At 42.5% G+C, this 18,846-nt stretch overlaps 1 long non-coding RNA gene across 1 annotated transcript in view; it reads right to left on the bottom strand.

The window, feature by feature from the left end:
- Nucleotides 1–7,142: 7,142 nt before the first annotated feature.
- LOC109321651 overlaps nucleotides 7,143–18,846 on the bottom strand; it is a 12,322-nt gene continuing 618 nt past the window's right edge. Inside the window, exons 2-3 of the long non-coding RNA XR_002104126.1 lie at nucleotides 8,086–8,208; nucleotides 7,143–7,607 (exon numbers count right to left, since the gene is read on the bottom strand). This is a non-coding gene — a long non-coding RNA (uncharacterized LOC109321651). The remainder of the gene's footprint in view (nucleotides 7,608–8,085; nucleotides 8,209–18,846) is intronic.

The raw sequence follows: 18,846 nt of genomic DNA, 5'->3' as shown, positions 1-18,846 counted from the left end.
CCAGTACTCTTTCCTGCCATGGCAGGGGGTCGGACTAGATGACCTCCTCAGGTCCCTTCCAACCCTAGAAACTATGAAACTATATAGAGCCAGAGAGCCACAGGACAGCAATAAGTGATACAAAATGGAACCAGGCAGGTTGAAATCCAAAATACGTCCGATATATTTCTACAAATGAGAGGAGTATTGGGAACAAACAAGATGAGCTGGAAGTCTCAGACTTTAAAAAAAAAAAAAGAAAAACAAAAGCCATGACCTGATTGGTATCACAGAGACCTGGTGGGACAGTTGTGATGACTGGAATGTCAATACTTTGCACTCCACTTTGTTCCAGAAAAACAGGGCTGGGAGAAAAAGTGGTGTCACCTTGTATATCAAAAACTTATACCCTTGTTCCCTGCTTTAGGAGGAAAAAGAGAACAGATCAGAATGTGTCTGAGTGAAGATAAAAGGTGAAAGATAAAGCACTGATATAATGATGGGGATTTATTATATGCTACCAAGTCAGGAAGAATAAGTGGATGAGGCACTTTTCAAGGAGGTGACAAAATTATCCAAAAGTTAAGAGATGATACTGATCAAAATCTCAGTTTTCAAGGTATCTTTTGGAAGAACAATACAGCCAAACATAAAATGCTGCGCCAGTTCCTAACTTGCATAAAGGACAACTTTCTGTTCCAGAAGGTTGAGGATACAATTAGGGGATCATCTATCTTGGATCTTGTCTTGATCAATAGGGAAGATGTGATGGAGGTGGGAAACTTGGAGAAAAGGAATCATAATAATGAAAGAATTCATGAACCTAAGATAGGGAAAGCCTGAGGTCAGCAGAACTAAGATGCTAGATTTCAAAAAGGTAGATTTCAACTGATTCGAGTTATTAATAGGTATGGTGCAATGAGAAGATAGACTGAAATGTAAAGTTGCTCAGGATGGTATGAAACTTCTAAAGAGCATAGTATTGGAAATCTAATAAGAAACTATCCTGACAGCTGAAGCACAAGAAGAATGGCAAGAGACTAATGCGGCTGCACAGGGCACTTCTAGGATGCCTGAAATACAAAAGGAAAGCATACAGGCAATGGAAGAATGGGCAGGTCACCAAGAAAGCTTACCAGGAAGTAGCAAAAACCTGCAGAGAAAATCAGGAAGGTATGGGTTAAAAAAAAAGAGCTGCACCTGGTGAGAGAGTTTAAATGCAAGGAACAGATTCAATAAGTATACTGGATAGAAAAGAAAGAGGAAGGAAGCTGTGGACCCCCTGTTAAACAGGCAGGGGGAACTCTTAACAGAAGATGCAAAGAAGGTAGAGCTACTCAACAGCTACTTTGCTTCAGTCTTCACAAAAAATTAGACTGCAAACAAACAACTAATAAGGAGTAGTTGAATAAAGAATGGGACAAGCTGAGGGAGGAGATAACAAAAGAAACGGTCAGAGAGCTTTTGATTGGTCTGAATGAATTCAGCTCAGCAGGGCCTCATGAAAGTCATCCCAGGGCACAGAAGCTCAGAGAGATGAACTGGAGGGGAAAAGACCCAGGGCCTGGAATGCTCTTAGTTGCAAGAAGGGCTGGATTGAAGCCAGGCAGGTAAAAACAAAAAAAATTGCAGAAGCAGCTTTATCTCCTGTGGGAGGACCTTGAAAAAAGAGTAAGATGCTGAGGAGGCATCATGTAGGATGGCATTCTGCGGAAATGCAACAATCTGAGGAGAACTGAAGCTAAACTAAACACTCAAACTCTGGCATGGGCTGATGTTGCCAAACTTGTATTTTTATCTGGGGTTGGTTTGTTTTTTTGAGTTATGCTGATGGAATCTGGCAAGCCACTGCTCTGAGATGAGAGAGCGGGACCGAGGAGGGTGGGAGAGTGTGGATGAATTACACTGTGTTTGCTTACATTATGTAACCTGGAATGTGTATCCCCCGGCCAGAGGTCTGAGTCATGGAGACACCCGATCGCAGAAGCCCTCACCAAAAATCAACTCAGGGAGATGAAATGACAAACTGTGCCCTGGAGGAGGTGCTCTGGTGATGGGCCCCATGGAAAACATCAATATGAGGCCCAGGAGAGAAAAAAAAAAGAGTAAATCTTGGAAATAAGTTAACCAGTCTACACGCCTGTTTCTGCAAGCATCACCATTGAGTCAGCTAAGGACAAGGGATGGTGGAATCCCCGCCCCCCGGGCAGTGGAATAATGCTGCACACACCCTGCTTTGTTAATTAGTCTGGTGAGGGTAGTTATTCCAGTTGTCTCTGGCTGGCTGGCCCCTTTCCCAAGCCAGGTTCACCTGTGCCTGATAGCTGTCCCCTGGCTGTAGATTAAGGGGCTGATGAGGAGCACCTGGGCCCTTAGGGAAGCCAGCAGCAGGATCTCAGGTAAAAACAACCCCCAGGAAAAGAGAGGAGGATGGAGCGAGAGCTGAGAGCAGTTGGGTTAGCCCTCAGGTCAGAAGCTGAACGGAGAGGGATTCCAGGGGGAGCAGTCCTGGGGGTCAGGGAGCCATAAAAATAAGTGAAGACATTAAGCAGTCCCCTGGAGGGGCAATAAGAGCAGACCTGCTCAAGAATGAATTGTTCCTTCCAGTTTGAAAAGGGGGTGGAAGTCTCCTTTGGCCTTGCAATCTGTTTGGACCCTGCTCTCCTGTGAGAGGTGAAGGCCCCACACCTCCAGAGCCAAGTTACCACTGCAAGCGTGCAGCTGGGAAGTCTAATCATGCAGCAGGGCAAACTGAGGCAGGGGTCAGACTGGAGCCAAAACACATAAGTAGTGCTGCCGTACTTGTCTTCTGTGCTCATGCTGATGTTGTGGGGCAAACTCCCATGCTGACATAACAAAGCCTGGTTATGTCTCCTAGCTGAGACTCGGGTGGTAACTGCTTGTGCGAGGGCGAATGACCATTTCTGGCAGCACATCATTCATTTGGTGAGTGTGATTATCTTTCTTTTTAGGGACAATGAGCATTCCTGAAGGGTGTGTGGAAGGCAGTATTTGCAGGTTATGTGATATGATGTCATTCCCAGAACTACGGTCCCCTGGGGAACCTTTTAGGACAGCTCTGGATCTGAACGGTTCAAACCCTCCAGTTTGCCACAGCAATGCTGCCCAGCGTCAAGTGTCATTGTAACCATCTTCTCTCTGGTCCAGTTGCTCTCTACTCGGGATTGTCTGTCCACAACCTGTGCATTTTGAAAGATCTCACTGGAGGATGCAGGTGGGATTCCTGTGCCTTTTGGGGCTGTTTTGTTGTTTTTTTTTTAACTTTGCTTTTGTTTCCTGTAACACACAAACAGACCATCTCAGTAGGAGTTAAGTGTACTGAACACCTAGCAGGAGTTCCTGTCTCCTAACTGCTGCAGTGTTGAGAGCTCTTGGTTGAAGTTAAGGGTTCACTTTGATTACTTGTTTTTAGGTGCTGCGTAGTATGTTATTTCCAGCCTGCTCACTAAGGTTAAGGAAAGGACAGGGGACAGAGTAGGGAATTGTGTGAAATAAATCGCTCATCACTCGGCAGAACAGTGCTGGGATTCACTCTTGGTGGAGACCAAGTTTGGGAGATCAAAAGCTATTCTGAAAAGCTTCTTCATGAAGGCTGGATCAGAAGTGTCAGGTCCCCATTACAATAGGATGCTTGAAAATAAACTAGTGCTGTATACTGTGCAGTGAGTCCCTAAGGAATCAATAGAGTTCCTGAGACCTTGAAAATATCTCTGGCTTGCCTCCTTTTTAAAAGGACTGTGGAGATGGCTGTTGTGTGAATACAAATATCAGAAGCAACAATGAAAGAGTCAGTCAATCTGTGTTAGTGTGTTTGGGAAAGCCTGGTTGAGAACTTAGCAGCTGAATTCAGCAACCTGCCAGATCTGATCTTAAACGTCCAGCTTTAGTGTCAAAGTCTTGTTTTGTTTGTTTGTTTGTTTCCCCTTCATAGTGACAACTAGACCCCGACTAAACTAAGTACAGAAACAGTGTATACTATAGAAAGAGAAGGAAGCCAAAAGGGTCTGCAGCTGTTGTTTATCACTTTTGCGCATTTTGGTCCTGTATAGGTCTCTATGGACAAGAAATACTTCAAAACAAGCAAAAAACAGAAATTGTTTTGCAAATAGAGGAAAGAAAATTCAGCAAAACCATTTTCTGCAGCTGATTCCTACCTTACAACAGCTTCCATATGTCCAGTCCCAGATCCCCAAAGGGCTTGGGATACACCAAAGATTCTCAGCCATGGTGGTGAGGCACCCTAGGGTACCATCCTTTGGATCCAGATCCTTTGAAGTGTGTTGTGGGATGTGAGGAAATAAGCAGATGAGCTAAGTAGATGTAGTTTCAGACATGTCCAAATGATTGCCTAACCCCTTTTTAAGGAGTTAAGCACTAATGTATACATTAGTTTTTGGAAATTGGGAGCCACACAATTCACAAAAATTATGGAGGGATGCCTTGGGTTCAAAAAAGTTGAGAACCACTGATATAGCCCAAAGACTCTTTAATAAAATGGCTGCCATATCTAGTGTATCAGCATCCCGGCTCTTAAAAATGGTGGTGGGGGCACTTAAATAAAGCTCATTGAACAAGCTTTAGTTTCAAGTGCCCCCACTGCCCTTTTTAAGTGTGGGGAGGCTGATGCATGAGACACAGGAGGGTACTAGAGCGCAGCAATTGCTATGTTCCACCAGACTCAATTAATCAAATCTGCTCTGATGCACTGGAATTTCAGCAGCCTCGCTGCTCATGTGTAGACACCCATTGAGACAAAGTGGAAAAATTGAGGATGCAGGTAGAAACCATAATAAGCAGAAAGATGGACTAAGGAGCATCTAAAATGAGTTGCTGTATGAATTGCTTAAGAGAAAATGGTGGTTCACAGGTTTTGTTTTTCAAATGCCTCCCAAATAAAGATCCCTGCATATAAAGGCTGTGAACCCAAGGATTTTTGTTTTACTGACAATCTGCAAACTTTTTACTGACATGCTAACTTTTTTTACTGACTACTCTGTCTGACTGCAGCAATGGTTTATAGCCTGCTTCCCCTACCACAGCGGTCCCCTACTTACCTCACACCCTGATACCTCTGACTGCACCATGCAGCCTATTCCCCAGCCTGACCCCTGCCAACACCACTCTCCCTGATCCAGCATGTTCCTAAAAAAATCCCTGCATTATCACAAATGTTTTAATGGTTGCAGGAATAGCTTTAGATGTTGCTACACCCCAAATAAAAGATCTGTTTCTTCACAATACTGCAAGACTTTCAGGTGCAGCCAAACCTTAAAATGTGAAGTCTTTCTTTCCTTACAAAACAGCACAGCAAACAGGACAATTTCTTGGTGGCTGCATGTACATGGCCAACATGATTTATATGTTACAGTATTTAGATTTAGCTTATGCTTAATTTCCTGCATAACAAAATCAACACTGAAAATGTTAGGGATTTCCCACCACTCTCTTGGCACATTGTTTAGTCAGTTTCATTCTCTACTGTTGTTGGTAGCAAAACCAATGAAGAGCTACAGGAAGTTATTAATGGGAGCTAGGAATGTGTTATTTTGTCAGTAACAGTGGTTTCCTCCACTCCCCTCTGTACATCTAGGGTGAAATTTAGCACTACTGAAGTAGTGGCAAACCTTTTGGTTGTGTCTGAAGATTACCATTATTATTTAAATCTGGTGTCACTTTCAGGGCACTGGCAGACAATTTAAAGGCATGATGGGATCTGATCCTCAGTCCCAACCATCATACTTCCTGCCATGCCACAGGGATGGGGATCAGATCCAAATCATGCCCTTCTTGCAAATGCAGGGGAAGACCGGGATCATGATGTGATTAACAGACTAATATCTTTAGTGTAATGTCTGCCAGGGTCCTATGTCAGACAAAGCCACTGGTGCACTGGCATTCCTTTCATTTTAGTAATGTACAGGCCTTGTTGCACACTAATTTTGGGCAGCAGCTGGAGCTCTTACCCTCTGGATTGTCCACAGATCAACACTTTAGAGTGGTTTTAAGCACTCATTATGTGACTCAAAGTTACACTCCTTCAGGGCAGGATTACCTCTGATCTGTACCACCCAATTCCTCTTCCATTTAGGTGTGGCCATTCCACACAGATGTTCTGCTTAAGTGGAAGTCCTCCAATATCCTGGGATCTCTCACACTCCTGCCCATGGAGCAGGGATAGAAGCCTGCCCTGATTCACCAGCCTTCTAGTGGCAACTCACAGTTGCATCTCCTAGTCCTGGCCCTACTCACCAGGCCTCCACTAGCAACTCACAACTCTGCAGGTGGGGGACAATCAGAGAAGGTTTCTAGACTAAAGGTGTGACTGCTTCAAAATCCAAGCTGGTACTAACACCAGCCAACATCTGGGCAGCTCACAGCATAAGGTATAACAAGACTGCTTTAGAGTTACGCGGCCATCTTTATTGGTTTGACAACTGTTACTAGAAATTAAGCTTGTTTTAAAAAAAGGATCCCAAAATTTAAACAATTACTTGGGGAATATCGGATTTGGGATACTAAATACCCTGTGTGTGTGGTTGGTTCTCTGGTTGAGTTTTGTTTTGGGTATGTTTAAGTTCATCTTAATTTTAATTCAGTTTTCTCTGGTATTAAGTTCCATCTACTAGCTCTTGTTGTGACTTCGTCCATTGGTTCGGAAAGTTCTTCGTGGCTATAGTGCATCAGGATCCCGTTAAGATACCTGTACATCTCTAATCAATTCACTTCAAACTTCTTGGTGAGCTAAACTCACTCTCCTTTATACCCTCTTATTTTTTACTGTGTTCTTTAACTGGACCCAAAATCCAGGGCTGCTCTCAGTGAGACTGTATATAATAATAAGATGGAGAATACTGGTGTGTTAGTCAACATTGGAGACTGGTCCAAAGCACAGAATGTGATTGTGGATTAGATTTTTTCCAACAATTTGTGTAAGCAAAAGGTTCAACTTGTTAGAAAAATGTAGGCCAATTGCATAGTTTGAATCTGGATATGAATTTTCTGGTGTTTTTCTGATGTTTTGATTCAAGTCTAATTCTAGCAAGAGCACTGAATGTAATTTATCTTGGTTTTTATGACCTATGAATGTAGTACTCAAAATATTGTAGTAAGGTAATTAGGCCTCAAATAATAATGATCATTTCTGCACATACATCCTGTTTTCGATCGTTTGCCAATGGCATATCTATTGTGGAGAATGAGATCTCAAATAATACTTTTGCATTCAAATTTGCCAAGATCTAATTTTATCTCAGTCCTTTTGGGATCTGTTCCTTTCATGCACTAAAGAGTCCCGCTGTGGTCTGGATCAGGCTCAGGTTTATATGGGTCAGTCCTAGAGACCTATTAAAATCATCTAGTCAGTCTTCACAGGCTTGTTCCCAAGACAAAGCAGTGACATGAGGACATCACAAATATGCTCACATCTTGGATTGCATTTGTTGTTGTGCCAGAAGTATTTATTTGATTTACGTTTGTTCCTTCTGAATATCCATAATTTGCCCAGTGAAGACACTAACACCTCCTCCTCGAGTGATTGATTGCACCTCCTGTTAGTGCTGGCTTTGCTGTGGTTGAAGATGCGTCCCCAGTGGATCTGAGGTTTTATCCTGTGGAAAAAAATTATGTAAAGTGAATCTTGCATAAAAATACAAGCGTTCTTGCATAAAAAACCCAAATCTCTTAGAAATGCTTTAAGAATTTAAAAATGCTTCAGGTTGCCCCTATATATGAATTGCGTTGACTTTGAATGGGAGCTCTCTATAGGAGACTGTGATATACAGGCAGGATTGACTGGGGGCAGAGAAGTTCTAGCCATGCCCCACTAATCTGGCCAAACTCCCTCTCTGGAAGCAGGGAAAGGGGTTGGTGTAGAAACCCGATGTGACTGGAAGTTCCCTCCAGGAAGCTTCCTGGAGTTTGTTGTACTGGTTTCAGAGGAAGTTTTGTGCTAGGGGGCTAGTGTAAAACATTTGCGTGCAAAAGATGGTAGGGGCTGGTATTTTATCATGTGAAATGATATTCTTAGAGCTTGAATTGTGACTATGCTTTCTGCACATCCCCATGGTATACTGGCAGATTATTGACCGTTCCCAGTTGATCTTTATCTGCTCGACAGCCAAGGTTCCAGTCCCTTCTTTTCATTGCCAGCCAGAAGAGCTCTGTTTGCATCCCAGAAGAAGAATGAATCCATGCATTTTTTCCGGATGCCTGAAACAAGATTTTGGAAAAGAAAAAATTAGTGCACAATTATAGTGATTAGAGCTACTAAATGAAATAAACCAGTTGTCCCTGGCTTTCTCTCCTTTCCCCAAAGACATAAATCTAAAGCACAGTGATTCAACTTTATGGATTTCAAAAAAAAAAGGATACAAGATCCCAGTAAAACAATACAACATCAGGCTCTTATAAGACATTCCTCCAGCCCACAAGGTCTGCTTGCCAATTTCAGCTGGAAGAAAATTGTAAAATAGTTGCATATTTAACCCCTGAAAAGAAATGTAAGTTCAACTGGAACTGCTGACTCATCCATAACTATAGCTTAGCAAGCTGTGCTCCATAATGTAACTTAAAGCAGAGACCTTGCTTTGCTCTTCATGGTTCTTGATTCGCATGAAAGAGAGTCAAATATCCTTCACCTTTTATCATAATGATCAACTTTTTCTCAGGGTGTTTACCCAGTAACTGTTACCAACAACATCTCTCCCAAGCTCAGATTCCAAGAATTTGAAACCACAACAGTATATGCTGGTAAATCAGGAACATGATGTGTATACCTGTAGCTGTCCATTGTCAGACACAATTCACAGTAGGAAATGTCCATAATCTGTAATAATCTGCTTTGCTAAGATGTATGGAAAAGGACCACAGGTTTTTATTAAATATGCATTAAAATAACTGAAACCTCAGATCACGGAATCACATTGCAGTGTTCATACAGCATGGGCACATGTCCTGCCGCTGTCTCTGTCTCGCTCTTTCTCTCTCCCTGATTCTCCCAGTTTGATAGCATAGCTATAAAAGGGACTGCCAGTTCCCCGACCTGATTTGAAGAGGGTGTTTGTTGCTTCCAGATCCCTCTGTTACTGACACCGCTAATCTTTGTGCAAATAGTGTTTTTCCCACATGGGATAGTACTTCACCACAGTCTTATGACTAGGCCATCACACTCCTTTGGCGTTTATATAGTTCAGTCTAATGGACTAAGCATACCACAAGTGCTCTGGTTTTCATTGTCCGGATGCCATGCTCATTTGGATTACCCTGATGCTGTTTTTTGGTTGTCATTTCTAAATAAAATGCTCCACTTATTTGATGTGCAAGCATTTCCTGTAACCCTTTTTGTTGTGCTGATGTATGTATGTGTGGGTTGCATGCTATGGGCGTGTACAGAAGTTGCTTTTTTCACCATTTAAAGCACTTTATTGCTGTGACTTAACAAAAGTGCAGGGCTTTACAGCGCTTCAAAAATGGGCACAGCGCTTTTAAATTAACCCATGTTAAACGAGGTATAAAATTTGAAGTGTTGTATTTTACAGCACTTTAGCACCCTACAGCCTTAAATAACTTCTGTGCGCTGGCCAGCATCCCAATAGCCAAATCTGCAAAAGCCAGCAATTCACCCTGCTCCCACTGAGACGGCGACAGTCAGGCCAGATGGGGATGGAAGGAGAGGGGAGGCCATCTTCTGGATCCCTGCAGCATGTCTCACCATGCAACTGGGGGGGTTGGCTCTGTGCTGGGGGCTACCAGGCACTGTGGAGCTCCTGCCACACCAGAAAGCTGGTGGATGCCCAGCAGGGCTTGCAGCCAGGGCAGGCTCTGGGCTGAGCAGTGCTGGGGGGAAGGAGGTAGGCTCAGCTCTATACAGCCCAGGCAGAAGGGGAGCATTGGTGCCGGCTCCATGCCATCCTGCCTGGCTGGGGACCCACTCCCTCCCAGCACAGCGCTGCAGTCCTGGATAAGTCAGAGAAGCACGGGGGCTCAGTGTGTTGGGGTGGAGACTCATCAAACACCCATAAACCACAGAACCAGAGCAGCCATGGCTCGGAGCCTAGCACAGCACCCGGGGAGTACAGGGTGAGACCTGCTGCCCAGCCTGTGGCAGAAGTAGTGCCTGTCCCAGCTTCTGCTGGGAGTAGGAGAGGTGAGTGACAACCTCTCACCCCAGCCCTGCCTTCTCTACTGGTTTGCTTCTGTCTGTAGTCTCTTGCAGCCCCCACAAGCTAGTGCCCCCTGCCACCTAGCCTGGCAAGTACAGGGAGGCTCAGAGGAACCCACCCACCACCCTTCACCAAACACCGCACTTCTGTCATGTTTAAGAGTACTGTACCTTTTATAATGCTAGAAAAAGTGCTCTAAATTACAGTGCATGGAGCACTTCTGTACCTACCCTATATCAGTATAACTTGGGCATGAGAGAGGAGGCTTGGGTGTGGGTCTTCAGATGTCCAATCAAACTATACAGCATGGTGCATATACCTGTGTCTGAAAGAAGATGCTGTCATTCTTCTTGCATATTGCAAAGTTAAATATAAAACGGGTCCTCCTTACCACTGAAGTCAGCTGCTGTTTTGCATTTCTGTTCAGTTTCAGAATATTAGCACATTACTGTCTTCCTTCCATCTCCCCTGAAGGCTTTTGTATTACTCCTTTATTTGGATTTTTAAATATGAAAAAGTATAGGGATTTTTTTCCCTAGGATGCAAAAAGTTTTTCACAAACACAAGGGCTCGAACATAACAGACAGGCTACTTAGAAACACTTCTTGAGTGAATCTAGTCCAGTGGTTCTCAACCTTTCTAAACTCAAGGTACCCCTAATAGAAGAAAATTCTAGCTATTCTTTTTCATTCTTATTCATTCTTTTTTTGACTACAGAAAACGAACAAAGCAATTCTTCTGTTGCAAAGCACTCAAACCACAACAAGTCAGAATGCTTTTAACAGTGTGAATTCCTATTTGAAATCTCTGGATTTAACTTGTGAATTGTGTTTGCACACACAACAGTGCTAACGTTCCACCTTTGGAAAGATTTCAAGGAACCCCAGGGTTCTCAACCTGGTTGAGAATCACCGATCTACTCATTCCAGGCCATATATTTTTTACAATGTGGGGAGGGTCAAAATTTTATCCACTGAAATTGAGAATATAATCAGAAAAATCTGTTGACTCACTTGTCTTTTTATCAAGTACTTTTCTGTCATCCTAACTTTTAAATCTACAATATTCTCTTGAAGCTTTACAAGGACATTCTTAGCTGAAGACACACTTGGTTCCTTATCTTTGTTACTAACAACACCTTAAACAAGATTTAAAAAATAATCTATTATAATCTCAGACTATTTAAGTCTGGACAAAAAAAATAACTCCCTGATTTTTTTGCTTTCTGGTTGTCATAAGTTAACAGCTAAACATTTAGGCATACTGCTAAATGCTACAGGTAATTTTTTTTTTTTTTTAAAGCTTGGTGTGCTTTTTTCATTGATTAAAAACATTTTACTGTTCTTGCAGTCAAGCCTTGTACTTTTTTGTGTACAAAGAAGTATGGCAAATGTAAAACAAATTTGAGAGCATAGTTGTCTTTTTTCCTGATGTTTCTTCTAAATAGCTGTTGGAACTATACAAAATATTTTCTAACACTTTGGAATATTTTTCAGTAGCTTAGACTTGGAAGGAGGGGACAATCTATTTGACAAAGTCTTGCATTCACTCTTATGAAATATTCAACAGTAATACCTGTTTATGCTGAAAAGTGAACTTAATAAATTGTGTGCCATTTGTTGGAAACAAGTAATAAAGGACTTTAGAACATCCCAGATCTGATAAATAGGAACTGTTTGGTTTCTCAAACCTAAGTAAATGATTTTTCTACAATTTCTGTTTCACATTATCCTAACTTTTTTTATTTCTGGTCTTGGGTATGTAAAAGAAAAAAAGTGTCGTCTTTAGAGTATAAATCAAAATCGGACTAAAAAAGACTAATCTACAAGAACCCAGTTTCTCTTCAAAGGATCTTACTATATGTTTACGGTCTCTGACCTAGTTCACTGCTCGTCTTCAGAATGTAATTTAGCTCTTGCCTGGGCCAAGTAATGCTAGTCTAGCTCTTCCTGGCCCCATGTAAAGGCACACTTTTTTTCATGTTTCATGGAAACATCCATTTTGTCTCGAAGACACAATCCACTGTTTCATAAATGTCAGTTCTCCATATCTTACGTAACAATGCCTTGTGAAAGTTTTCACAATATAGTTTATTTGGGAGTGGACCATCTGTGTCTAATTCCACGTCTTGTTTTCAATTTGTACAGGAACTATTATTTCAAATGTTATCATGTTAAAATAAACTCCGACTTGAACAGCGTTCTAACAGCATACTCTGCCCTTCTCATCTCCCTCAATATGCTTTATGTTATTAACTGTACAGCTCTCTGCATTGTTAGTTTAGTTAGTCTCCTTTTATTCTTTGAATGCCTATCCGCGCAGATGGTCCTTTCTCAGTGTCTCCGTCATACGTGGGACACAGCAGGCTCAGCTATAGGCAATCTAGGATTTCAAAAAGAGGGATGTAGATGGTCTGGCACATCATCACATACAAGGCAACATATTTTCCTCTGTTAAAAGAGAAACTAGAAGCCTTACTAATATGGTAGGGGACTAGTACTAAATTATTCAGTTTAAGATCAAAGCAAAAAACAAATTAAACTATTGGAAAATGAATGTGTTGAGGTGTATATATAAATTGTTTAAAAAAAACGCAACAAGCTAGGCAAAAAAGTAGTAAAAGTATATTGTATCATTAGTCCTGTAGTCAGTATAGTTAAATGTACATCTCTTATTCAGGTTCATAAAACAAAATCTACCTTTCTTGAGCTTCTTGAGTGCCTCCAATACTTCACAGTCAGTCATTACTACACCTGAATTAATATTATCACACCTGAGTTACGGTTTTCAGCTAGAGCTAAAAACAGTCTGCAGGGCTGTAAAAAAAAAAAAAAAAAAAAGAGATGTTAACAAGAATGGCTACTGGACACCAACATTTCAGAAGAAAAGTAGTTTGAATAGTCCAATAACCTGAAGCATCAAGACCCTTGAAAAGGATAGAGGGCCGTTAACACCCGTGGAGCAGAGAGAGATTAACAGGCATCAGGGAGACGATAAGCCATGAAATCCATTGACTCCCTCAGCAGTGCGTAAATAGAGACATTGCTCCCTTTCCCAGGCAGTTGGTTTTCAAGTCTGGATGGAGCAGCAATCAAAAGGGTTGCAACTGCACCACTGCACTCCTGACTCCACCCCATGGCTCAGCCGTCCTCAGGTTTCTACTTCTTGTCCCTGGCACTGAGGGAGAATCCTGGCAGTGTCCAGTTAATCTGTACACACTGATTTATTTAATAGCATAACTGCTGTTGTTCTTTTGTATGCTGACAAAAATATTATATAGTTAGTGTAGTTTAGCTACATCCATTCCTGCCCCCTCTCCCCCAAACAGTTGTTACGGTCTGCCTGAAATGCCATTTATTTAGTATTGACCCTAGTTGTCTTCAGCTGGCATGAGTAGATCTTTACTTATCTATATTATTTCTGGTAGCCCACATTAAAGCTGTTCACATGGTACTACTTGAGCCCGGCACTAAAATACTAGGAGGCAAGCACAGGTTGGGGTGGATCTTACACCCAATTCAACAGATCTTCCAGGGCTGAGATGCCCTGGCGCTGCACATCAAGCTTGGGAGTTTACAATATATGTAAATTTAGCTGGTACAGGCCTGTGGGTGACCTTAGTTGTCAGTGTAGATAGGCTGAGGCTCACGCTGGAATATGAGAGCTGCTCTTTGTGTGGTGCTTCAGTGCTCATTAATGACATTCCTGGTGCCTGCTTTGTCTTGGAGAAAACATGGCTTGGAGCAATGCACCTCAGCTCTTTTCCTCCCAGGGTTCCCAGAAAACAAGGGAGGTGGGGCTGTAATGTCACTTAATTGATGATAATGCAAGCTTATGTTGAGAAGTGGGGCTCAAACATTAAATCAGTTGCTCACAATGGGTGCCAATGTCAAATCCAAATGTACTCCCTGATGGTCCCATTCATATGCAGCTACTGAGGTGGGAAGAATCACCTCTCCAGTTTGCCTAGATACAAGAGACAGGCAACAGGGGTGGAGGGGGAGGGTTGAATAACTTCTCCAGTTTGCCTAGATACTTTCCACCTGAGTAGTGGTATATGGATGGGACCACCAGGCTGGATAACCTAATAGGGAAGGCTGAGTGAGAGGCTAATACACATGATGCCTTGGGAGCTGGTACCAGAATGATGCTTTAGGCGCTCTGCAGCTCAGTTTACCTATCTGTGAAGTGGGGATCATGAAACTTACTCTCTATCATAGCATTTTTTAAATACTAAAAGGAGATTTCTTCTGCCAACACAATTTTAAATGAAGCTTACTCCCACAGAAGCTTAAATAATGTTTTAGAATGGTTTAAGAAGGCTGTAATCCATCAACAACATGTCTTTCTCATCAAAAGATGTGTGGTTTGTGGTTAAAAAAAAATAAATGGAAGATGTGATATTCAAAATTCCTGCATTCTGATTTCAGTATAACTAGTATCTACGGGGAAGGATTCTGTTTCACTTCCCATAGTTCTGACAATGGAGCAACAGTAATTCACAGTTAGTCTCCTGGGAAAAAAAATAATGTCCTAGGTCGTGTTACATAATGGAACATCTCTTCTTGCTATTTTCAAATATAGTATTTGCCCCTAAAGCAGCACAATGGAAATCTTTGAATTATACCAACGCAGGCGCACTTTTAGGAGGATTCCTAGATGGCTTGCCTAGTGGTTTTCAGGAATATATGCTATTTGCACTAGAATAAATATTTCTGGGTTTTGCGTTTTCAAGTTTATTTGGAGAGCCGTCCCCTAAGGACAATCTCAGATAACATCCTGTAGATTATTAAACATTCACTTCTTGATCATATCAACAACAGGATGTGTTTCGCTTTTTCCATTGTCCCCGTTTGATTATATTTTGAGTAAATTTGTTTTTTGGAATTATGGATAGTTCACAATAGCCTACCCACAATGACTAGGGTGGCCACATTCCCCGAGTCTCAAAATGGGACAGCCTGATAAGTTTTGAGGGAAAAGTGTTTCCTTTGCAAAGGTACTCCAACATCCTGCACCGCTCTACTTCCCCCTGCCCTGCTTTCCCAGCTCTCTGGTGCATTCAGCTGTCTCTTGCCCCAGCTGTCTGCCACACGTGGCAGTCTGTGGGATTAGCTGTGTGTGCCAGGAAGCAGAGGAGGGGAGTAGTAGAGCACTGTTGGAAGACTGGCTACCCCCTATCACATACCGTAGCAAGAGAATGGAGGTTTCTGAAGATGGGACAGAAGCTTTCATTTGAAGAAACTGCAGGGCTGCTTAGGGCAGGTGTTAAAACCAGGACAGTCCCTGTGAAAACAGGACCCACAGTCACCCTAACAATGATGACTATTCAAGATGCATATGTATGTGTGTAGGTTTGTCCCTGTTCAAAACTGCAGTAAGTTTGTGTTAAACTCTTACTGACTTAAGGTCTTAACTTTGTCCCGATTTGTTGTCAGTAACAAAAGCCATCAATGTGTGTGTGTGACCATGCAGGAGGGGGTTTGAGCTTATTTTTATTACAGGTCTGTTTTTGCTCTGTTTAGCCCCCAGACAGTTTAGTACTTGGTGCACTAAAGGTACATTCATTTATAAGTTTTTGTGCCTCAGCCTGTCCAACGTACAATGCTTGTGATAGCCTTGAGAACAGAATATAGACTTCTGCTTACAGAAATTTTTTTTAAACAGGGACAGAAATTACATGTATTTGTTTCCCTAAACGTGAATTCCCATGAATATTACGAATGTCCCTGTGCTGTAGACTTTGGATCCAGGTTTAGAACCAAGCTCTATCAAAATTCAGGAGGATTCAGATCTGGACCTTCAAATGTGAGCCACTGTAAAATTCAAACCCAGTTCTAGACTTTGTCCAAAAGACAAGGCACATTTTGTAAAAGCTATAATAAATGTTATGGTTCAGGACTGTTTCCCAGCAGGAGTCTTTTGAAGTCCGTTATTAATTACAGTTAAGTATTCATCAGAAAGATCAGTGTCACTTGTTCCTTTCCTGTTATGCATACAAAACATCTCTCTCCTCCTAAATAGGCCATTCTGTTTACTTATAAAAAAGGGAACTGGCAAGCCTAGTCCTGCTTTCCTCTTAGACCCTCTGTAGTAAGCCTCAACTTCCTTGCCAAACCAGGGTCACAAACCCATAGCACCATAACTTCATGTACAGTTTGGCTGTGTCTTTGACGGGAAAGGTGATAGACAGGCAAGCGATGGAACAAAGTGGGTCCACGCCTTACGTTGAAGGGGTGGTATTTTTCTTGTTTATTTGTCCTTTGTTTAGCCCTGCATTTTTATATGTTGTCTGCTGGTCGGTCATTGTTCAGCCAGCAGCTGTGATGGCCAGTTCAAAGAGTTACTAAACTTAATTTTTTTTTAATGGTTTGTCCATTCATTTTTCTGCTTCCAAGGACTTCCAGTGATTTAACTTGGAAAATATGCCTAATCCCACTGAAACCTTCTCCAGTTAGTTTTTGACATAAAGTAACATGGTGGCTGTTGTGGTCTTTGTGCTGTATGCGAATTTTTTGGGTCACAAGCTGATGATTGGAAACAAGGGGGTGTGTGTGTGCGTGTGTGCGTGTGTGTAAAAAGCAAAACACCAAATAAGCTGACTAGAGGGAACAGACCAAGTACTTGGCAGAGTCTTCTGCTTTTAATATTTTGTTGATGGTAGAATTTGTTCAGTTTGTACACCTGCTGGAGAAGCGCTTTATCGGAAGTTGGCTCACTCTCAGAGACTAATTTAAATCTCTGGGTAATAATATACAGAGAATAATCAAAAGAACAAAAACAAAACCAAATCACAGGCATGTCATAAATGATTTATGCAGACTTTCATCCACATTGAAAGCAAATGTTCTGATTGATTTTCAGCAAATTTTCTCCTCTTGTTGTCTTTAACATTACATTTGTGTTTAATATTAAACAATCTGCCATGCATCTAGATGTGCTGCTTTCCTTATAAAAATAAAACCAGCTAGAAACAATGAAATATGAAATGAAAGAGAGTTCCTGCACTAATAATTATCAAATCTGCTTCCATATCCCTAGTGCCTCTTAACTTTGAAAGGCAGCACCAGATTGCCTCATAATCCTATTTTTGTTCTAGACCTTGCAGTAACTATTTGTTCAGCTCTTATTGCAGTAAATGTGGTTTTGACAGGGGAACTGATAAGGGCAAAGAGTGGATGCTGAGAAACCTTACAGGTTTTTTTTGTTTTTTTTTAACTAGAATAAAAGCCTGGCTTCATGGTACTGCTGTCTGTATATGGGCTGCCAGCCACTGTAATGTCTTGCCCCATATTTCAGCTTTGCAAATGTTTTGGGACTGGAAGGGTTAGATCAGAAGTCCGGGTGGGTTGTACCACTGTGAATTTGGATTCTGTGGGCTAGTCAGTGCAAGAAAAATAAGTCTCTGCCCCTTAACATATGTATCTCCATTTCTAGCACTGAGTTCAAATGCACTGTTTTTTGAGTTCTACAATAGTCAGATCTGGTATTTCTACTTTTTAGCTAAAGACAGAAGTGGAATTCCGAGGTGTTTTACGAATGCCTGCCAGCCTTATGCCTCTGTAGGTTTTGTATAGCTCAGATCAGCATTGTGACCCACTAGGTGTCCTTCTATCAAACAGCTGCCAAATCTGAAACTTTTAGACATTCCCCTATCGCCCTCTGCAAGAATCCAAAGGCAATGGATGCAGGTGTCACCATGGACGTAGTCTTTCTAGACTTCAGCGAGGCCTTTGACACCGTCTCCCACCCCATCCTCATTAAAAAACTAGGCGACTGTGGCATTGATGCCTACACAGTCAGAGGGATTGCAGATCGGCTCAAGGTTCGTACTCAGAGGGTGGTGCTGGATGGGTCATATTCGACCTGGCGGGAAATGGGCAGTGGAGTCCCCCAGGGCTCGGTCCGTGGGCCCGCGCTGTTCAAGCTCTTTATCAGAGATTTGGACGATGGGGTGAAAAGCAACCTGTTTGAATTTGCTGATGATACCAAAATTTGGGGTGAGGTGAGCACGCTCATAAGGAGGGAAAGATTGCAGCAAGATCTGGATAGGTTGCAGGGGTGGGCTAACATAAACTGGATGCGTTTCAATACTGACAAGTGCAGGATGCTGCACTTGGGCAGTAGTAAACAGCAGCACACTTATAAGATGGGAAACTCCTTTCTTGAGAGCACGGAGGCAGAAAGGGATTTTGGAGTCATTACTGACTCCAAGATGAACATGGGCCGACAATGCGAGGTCACAGTTGGCAGGGCTAACCGCACTTTGTCGTGCATCCACAGGTGCATCTCAAGTAGAGCCAGGGAGATGATCCTCCCCCTCTATGCAACCCTGGTCAGGCCACAGCTGGAGTACTGCATCCAGTTCTGTGCGCCCCACTTCAGGATGGATGTGGACAGCATGGAGAGGGTCCAGAGGAGGGCCACCCACATGATCTAGGGACAACAGGGCAGACCCTACAATGAGAGACTGTGGGACCTGAACCTGTTCAGCCTTCACAAGAGAAGGTGAGGGGGGACCTGGTGACTGTCTATAAACTCACTAGGAGGGACCAGAAGGGTTTGGGGGAAACACTGCTTCCCCTAGCACCCCCTGGCATAACAAGGAATAACGGCCACAAGTTGTTGGAGAGTAGGTTTAGATTAGACATCCGCAAGAACTACTTCACAGTTAGGGCGGCTAGGA

The sequence above is a fragment of the Crocodylus porosus genome, unplaced genomic scaffold (genome assembly GCF_001723895.1).
Source record: "Crocodylus porosus isolate Cpor-Errol unplaced genomic scaffold, CroPor_comp1, whole genome shotgun sequence".
Classification (NCBI taxonomy): domain Eukaryota; kingdom Metazoa; phylum Chordata; order Crocodylia; family Crocodylidae; genus Crocodylus; species Crocodylus porosus.
Note: the sequence above shows the minus strand (reverse complement) of the source record. Positions and strands in the feature narration are given on the sequence as shown.